Genomic DNA, 6,721 nt, shown 5'->3' on the forward strand with positions numbered 1-6,721 from the left:
TTCTCCATTGTGGGGAAGTGATTAGATATGTATAGACAGTATATGTTGTATGATAGGCCAATTGTGCCTATGCGTTTCTCAATACATGCAGGGTGACACAATATATTTATTTCATTTTAAAAGCAGTATGCAATTTTAGTGGATGGGCCTTCCTAATGTATATCTATCTATCTATCTATGTGACGGAATATATGTTTATGAAGCGCGGCAGAGGATGATGATGAAGCTCCTCGCAAGGATCCTTTTATAAGTTTAGGTTTCAAGAAAAATCAATCGAAAATTTGTTGAAGTCGTTGAGGAATTCGTGTTGTGATCCACAGTGTGCACCCCTCACAGTAGACTCGTCTACTATAGATTTAACCTTAAAAATTAAAATTGAAGAGTTTATCTTGATAAGAAGAAGAAAAAAGCTTCTCTTATTTTGTAAAAAAAAACCAAGTTACAAACGCATTTCCTCAAATCGACTTGCCATCTTTTTTAACACGTAATCATTGAAATAAAATGCATTTAAAAAATTTAAAACATTCAACCAGGTTCTTAAACAACTCAAAATCTTGATGAACATACTCTTTATATCAGAAGTAAAACGGGTCAGTGCACATTATAAAATAGTATTGTCACTTTCAAACATGATATTAATTAGTCTTTGTTGTGAATACATTGTTTATATAATAATAATATTCATTTATTTTCTTTGTAAAAAAATAAAATCATTGTCCCATATCTTTTCGTACCCGTACATGGCACTTTCTCCTTTTAGTTCTATAACAATATATTCAAATGCCATGCACTACTTTTTTTTTTTACTCCTTCTATTTACATATAAAAGAGAAGAGATGTGGGTAATTAAAGAAATATTAATACCATTTATAAAATAGAAATATGATATGTTCCATCCACTTAAACATATTGAGTATAACTCAATGAAATGAAATGGAGAAGAAGACCCATGGTGAACGAGCCCCCAAGTTGTCCATTGGCGTGGTTGGTGCGAGGTCATAGTATATGGCCTTACGGATTGGGACAATTATTTAGGCAATCAGTGTGAAACCAGAGAATTTTTTTCAATTTAATGATTGAATTTGAGTCTCAGAATCTTAATTCCTATCCATATATGTACAGCCAAATTTTCAAGAAGGTTTCAGTCAAAAGATATCACATCAGGCTATTTCCATTTACTAATTTTCTTTGGTAAATTTTTAAATCATCTGAAGTTTGATTGGGTACCATTAATTTTTTTTTTTGTTGAAATAGATTGGGTACAGTAATATAAAAACATGACCTATCATTGAATAATTGAATGACGAATAAAGACGTAATTGTACTACTTCAAAGTGTATCATTGTGTTCACCTTTTTCTTTTGGGCAATTGCATTCTTTTGTTTTTTTTTTTTTTTTTCCTTTTTTGAGGTGATTTTTATTCTTTTGTTATTCATTTTTTTTTAGTTAAAAATGAATTGAATATTAAGTGACGTATGCTTAAATATATTCATGTAAAAAAGTATGGTAAACATTGTTAAAAATTATCTTTACTAAAAAAAATGTTAAATATCAATCTAGAGACAAAACTCTCAAGGTGAGAAAAACACAAGAATGGAGGGTTGAATTGTGTTGGTTTTTTCTTCTTTTTCTCCTAAGCTGAAAACACTTATCAGAAGCAGATAGAGTTCTACTTCTGAAGTGATGTTCAGGACTAGATGCAGCGAATCTAAAAACAGAGAGAGAGAGAGAGAGAGAGAGAGAGAGAGAGAGAGAGAGAGAGAGAGAGAGAGAAGAAAGACACAAAACAATTATACAGATTCCTTCCACAAACCGGAAGTCAGTCATGTCCCCCTTGCACTTCCAATGAGAGTTCACTATGTAATATCTGATTAAAATTGCTCACTGCTAAAACTAGCAAGAGACTTCAAATTGCTCAAGTACAACTGCAAGAGACTTCCTATGCTCCTGAACACGATCAAGAGACTTCAAATGCTCAAGCACAATTGCAAGAGACTTCTAATTCAAACAGAATTACAAAGAAAAATGTTTGAGGTTGAACACTTGATATACAATCAGTGGTATTCACAATACAAATCAGATACAACTCTTAAGACTCTAGAATTTCTAAGATATGAAAGTTGTTAAGAAATTCTAAATGAACTTTTGATTGCAGAACAATTTCAGCAGAGTTTTGGCACTTTTTAAATTGTTGTTGAGTCCTTTTCAATCTCTAAGTCTTCACTCCTTTATATAGAGGTGTGAAAGAGACGTTGTGAATTTGTCAGCACATCAAAATAGAGTCGTTTGAAGCTTTTGATCAATCACCAATGATCTTTTGCTTGATATGGTTATTGTCCTATGAAAGATCAATTTCAAATCCATTCCAATTGAGAGGGAACATAGTTGTAGGCAGAGCTGTTATCCTTGTCTTGTAGTAGAGACACATATTGAGTAGTGGAGATAGTAGTTGTACATTTTAGACAATTGTACTTTGTCAACGCTCTTTGAAGAACAAACATCCAATGCCTTCAAATTATTTCAAAATAGTCGTTGCTTCACTCTTCCAGTCTTCTGCAATGCTTGGACGAGATTAAATCCATTGAACAGTCTTTGAAGCTTTAAGTCTTGCATCTTCTGATGAACTTCAGCTTCTGGTGATCTTGCTTCTGATGAACTTGCTTCTGATTACGTCATCACTTCAGAAGCACTTTTACTTCAGGATCACTTTTCTTCAGACGCTTCAAGCTTTCTTTTTGTTGATTCATTTGCTCTCTTTTGTTCTTCCAGAACCTTTTTAAGATGTCAAATTTTTGTCTATGGTCATGTACACTTGAACAAATATTAGCATATCCAATCGATAATTTTTAATACCTTGTTATTATCAAAATTCTTAAAAGGGTAATATTAAACACATTTTTTTCCAACAAAATTCAATGTTAACTTCAATTAGAATCCATTCTTGACTTTAATCAATGAATATTTAATTATGTCAAAATCAAATATACATATATGTAATCAATATTAAACCAAAGTTTTTATATTACAAACACATAGTACTGTGCTTTATATTTATATTTAATTTGATAATTTCAATTTAGTAATAACTTTTTTTTTTTAGGGGAATATAATAATATCTATATTATTTGAATTTATTCAAATTTCGATTTCAGTATTCATGTTGTATATTTTCAAAATTTAAATTTACAAAATAATTGTGTTTTACTAAGGGCAAAATAGTAAAAAAGAAATATATGCGATCAAAATTGTTATGGTGGTAAAGGTTATTTGGTCGAAGATTGTTTGTAGAGGGAGGGTATTTCATCGACTTTTCCTAGCTGAAATAACAATGTCTTTATGATCGCCACTTCATCTAGACATGTTAGTACAATTTATCCTCGTATTTCTGCATCGATTTTGTCTATATCCTCTTTGGTAGATGAGGAAACCATAATTGGGAGTCTGTTTCAAAGAAGTATCGACTTAACCCCTCTTTTGTAATCTCTAGTGGTGGCGGGGATGATTGAGCTGAAGGTGGAGTAGGGTGTCTTCGGGGTGTCTGAGCTTGAAACGGTGAATGTTTCCCTTAAGGGTCAGGTGACAAAGACTTTTGTGGAATTGAAGATCCACACACATGGAAATCTGAACATGTACATGTTAGGGATTGATGGCCGACTAAAAAAACAAATTCAAATATTAGTCAAGTAAACAACTTACCATGGAGGTCACCAAATGATAAGGCTAATTAAGCAGTACAATTAGTCGAAAAAATCAAGATTATTGTCGAGGTAATTGATTCGGCAAAGTTTAATCAGTTTTCCCCCATTTATATGGTAAGGGTTTTGGAACGATTATTCTCTTTGTCTTACAACACAAGATGGGGGATAAGCGCACAAACAAGCCGAACGTGGGGCATCACGTAGACATAACAATGGGAATAATCACATACTACCCACAAAAATAGGCCACTGAGGCTAGATGTCGTAACCCACAATACTTTCATAAATAGGACTAACTTTGTCTCTAAATATTGTATTCCATAATTAATTTCATCACTCAATCAATCAAAAAACGCCTATTTTTATAATCATTTTCCTTTACTAAAGGATCATTCAACTAACTTTAAAGTTTGACAAAAATGTTACTCCAATTTGAGTTCAGTTAATTTGAGTTGAGTATTTTGTTGAAGGAAGAAAAAAGTTGGATGGTGTTGCATTAGAGGCTGCAAGCAAGCATTCTAAAGTAAAGATAATAGAGCCAAGTGTTGGGGTGAGAAGCACCTGTAGTGATGCACATTACTTAACTCCACAAGTTTGAAGCACATACAATACAAGTATTTCCGTCAACGCCTGCGGATAGAAATTCTCTGTTTTTTTTTCTCAATGGAATTGGAATGGGACCCACCACTTTACCATCAACCTTCGGTTCTAAATCAATCATTGGTCGTCTTCAATCTGTTCTGTTTCTTACTTTTCAAACACGTTCCTTTCCCTTTTCTCACTTCTTTATCTACTTATGTGGAAAATATTGTTCTTTTATGTTTTTTAGTGTGGAATATCATAATTTTTTTTTTTTTTTTATAATTAATGGTATTATACTTAAACATATAACTATTTCGTCACTTTCTCGTCATTCTCCTTTTCTAGGTGATAGGTTTAAGATAAAATGTCTGACTAAATATATAGGGGTTTATATCATAATCATGAATCCAAAAAATGAAGTCTCAACTAGTAATAGCTTGAGTAATGAGTACCGTATCTTGATGATGCACTCTTGTAATTTTTAACATATCATTAATTATAGAGAATACAATATCATAAACAACACAAAATAAATTATGTGACCTTAACGAGAAGCATATTACCAAGTCATAAACCAATATCATCATACCAACTCAAATGAACTTAAAAATAACACAATAATCTAATAAGTACCGATCATACTCATACATGCAGAAGTATTATAATCTCATCAAAGTTGTTATATCTTGACCAACTCTTATGAGATTTAAGCAGTTCAACTTATTTGACTTAAAAGATAAAGAGTTAGAGGTCATAAATTCAAACTTGATTGAATGAGAAAAAATTAACATAACACATAACTAGTAACATTTGCATGTTCGTCTCACATTAGAATTTGAATATTCACAACCTTAGATCAAAATTATGGTTCTTAACCATTAGACCAAAAACATTTTTTTAGCTTCATGCTTTAGAAGTAATCTTATTCAAAATTTATCGGACATCAAATGTGAATATCTTTTTCAATCCTATTCAATTAAAGACAAAACCAAATTTTATATGTACTAAGTCACATAATTTGCACCACGAAGCCAAGCCACATAGTTTTTGTTTATATATTTTTTTTTAAAAATATAAATTATTAGATACCAAAACCCTACATGAGTATTAAACTAAATCTTAAAAAAATATGTATATTAAACCAAAATATGGTGGGCCTAAAGCTCTTGTTTTCCTTGTCCTAATTAGGGCTGTGTCTTCCAAATTTATTAATCTTCTATGATCGGCACTTATATTTCACCGTTGAATCACCAAGTAATAGCTCTCTGTTTGCCCTAGCAGGAGCCACTGAGATGTTGCTACTTTCTGTATTGATCCATTATCTTAATTTAATTGAAGCTAACTAAATGTTTGTAAAAGGAAAAGATGATGCATGCAGTCACTTACTTACCCCATCACTCTTTCAAAAACTTGCTATGTCTCTCCACGTGTTAGTATTTTAGAATAGCTTAAAATCAACAAAGTTTATGTTGCACTTTTATCCTATGTGGTAGTGATGTGTACAAACAATGACACGTCACCACTTAAACTGAAATACCTCTTCTGACGTGTCGTACTACACCACCTCAGCTTTTGTTCCCAGCGTGTCAAACTCTTTCATGCACGTGAAATCACACGCTTGGGTGCTCCTTCAACTAATAACCTACTACCTGGGCCGGCCCATAGCCCGTCGAGGCTGGACGACGACACCGGACCTCCAATTTTTTGGGGTTCAAATTTTTTTTTTTAATATGTAAGATACGAAAATAATGATTATATATCTATTAAAAGTAAGTTTATTCAATCTGTATAGCTTGCTTTAGTGACGTGGCCATTTTTTGTTGAGTGTGAGGTCATGTGTTCTAAACCCACCAAAGTGTGATTTTTAATTTTTTTTTTTTAAATAACTTATTTATTTTTTTGGGGCCCAGATTTTTTTTTTTTTTTGCATCCCTTATAAAATTAAAACCGGGCCTATGAATTTGTTAAGACGGCCCTGCCTACTACTCCCTCCGTCACAAATTATATGACGTTTTGGGCATTTCACACATATTAAGAAATGTAATTAATATTATGTGGGAAAGAGATATTATGAGTTGTTTTATAAAATTGTCCTCAATAAATGATATGGGAAAGATAAATGAAGGAATTGAAAGAAGAGAGAGTAATAAATAGTTAAGGATATAATAGGAAAAATAACATTAATTTTTCATTGATATTGTAAAGCGACATACAATTTGGGACAAATATTTTTTCTAAAGTGACATACAATTTGGGACGGAGGGAGTAATTTTATTTATTTTTTTGTCAAATTTTTAATTTATTTTTAATTGTAGAAAATAATAGCCCTGTGTGAGGTTCAAAAGTGACATAAAAGTTGGTTGAGAGGTAAGAAACCTATGACAAGATAAACACGTTGTTAATCTAGATTATAATGCTACCACACAATCAAACTCAAATGA

Source organism: Medicago truncatula, chromosome 4 (genome assembly GCF_003473485.1).
Source record: "Medicago truncatula cultivar Jemalong A17 chromosome 4, MtrunA17r5.0-ANR, whole genome shotgun sequence".
Taxonomy (NCBI): Eukaryota; Viridiplantae; Streptophyta; class Magnoliopsida; order Fabales; family Fabaceae; genus Medicago; species Medicago truncatula.